Source organism: Elephantulus edwardii, unplaced genomic scaffold, assembly GCF_000299155.1.
Source record: "Elephantulus edwardii isolate Elephantulus edwardi_28Jun2011 unplaced genomic scaffold, EleEdw1.0 scaffold00107, whole genome shotgun sequence".
Taxonomy (NCBI): Eukaryota; Metazoa; Chordata; class Mammalia; order Macroscelidea; family Macroscelididae; genus Elephantulus; species Elephantulus edwardii.
Window position 1 is genome coordinate 3726985 of NW_006399857.1, and position 309 is coordinate 3727293.

Here is a 309-nt window from a genome sequence, read left to right on the forward strand (position 1 = left end):
ATCCAAAAGAGTGCCAAATGGTCATTACAAAGACAGAAGAGGGAAAAAAAGACCAAAATGGATGTCAGAAGAAACTCTGAAGTTTGCACTGGAGCGCAGAGAAGCCAAAGCACAAGGAAGAATTCAAGATACTAAAGAGCTGAATAGAAGATTCCAAATGGCAGCACGGGATGACAAAACAAAATATTTCAATGAAATGGGCAAGGAGCTGGAGTCAGAAAAATCAAAAGGGCTGAACTCGCTTAGCATTTCTTAAGCTCAAGGAACTGAAGAACAAATCCAAACCTCGAGTTGCTATAATCAAGGATG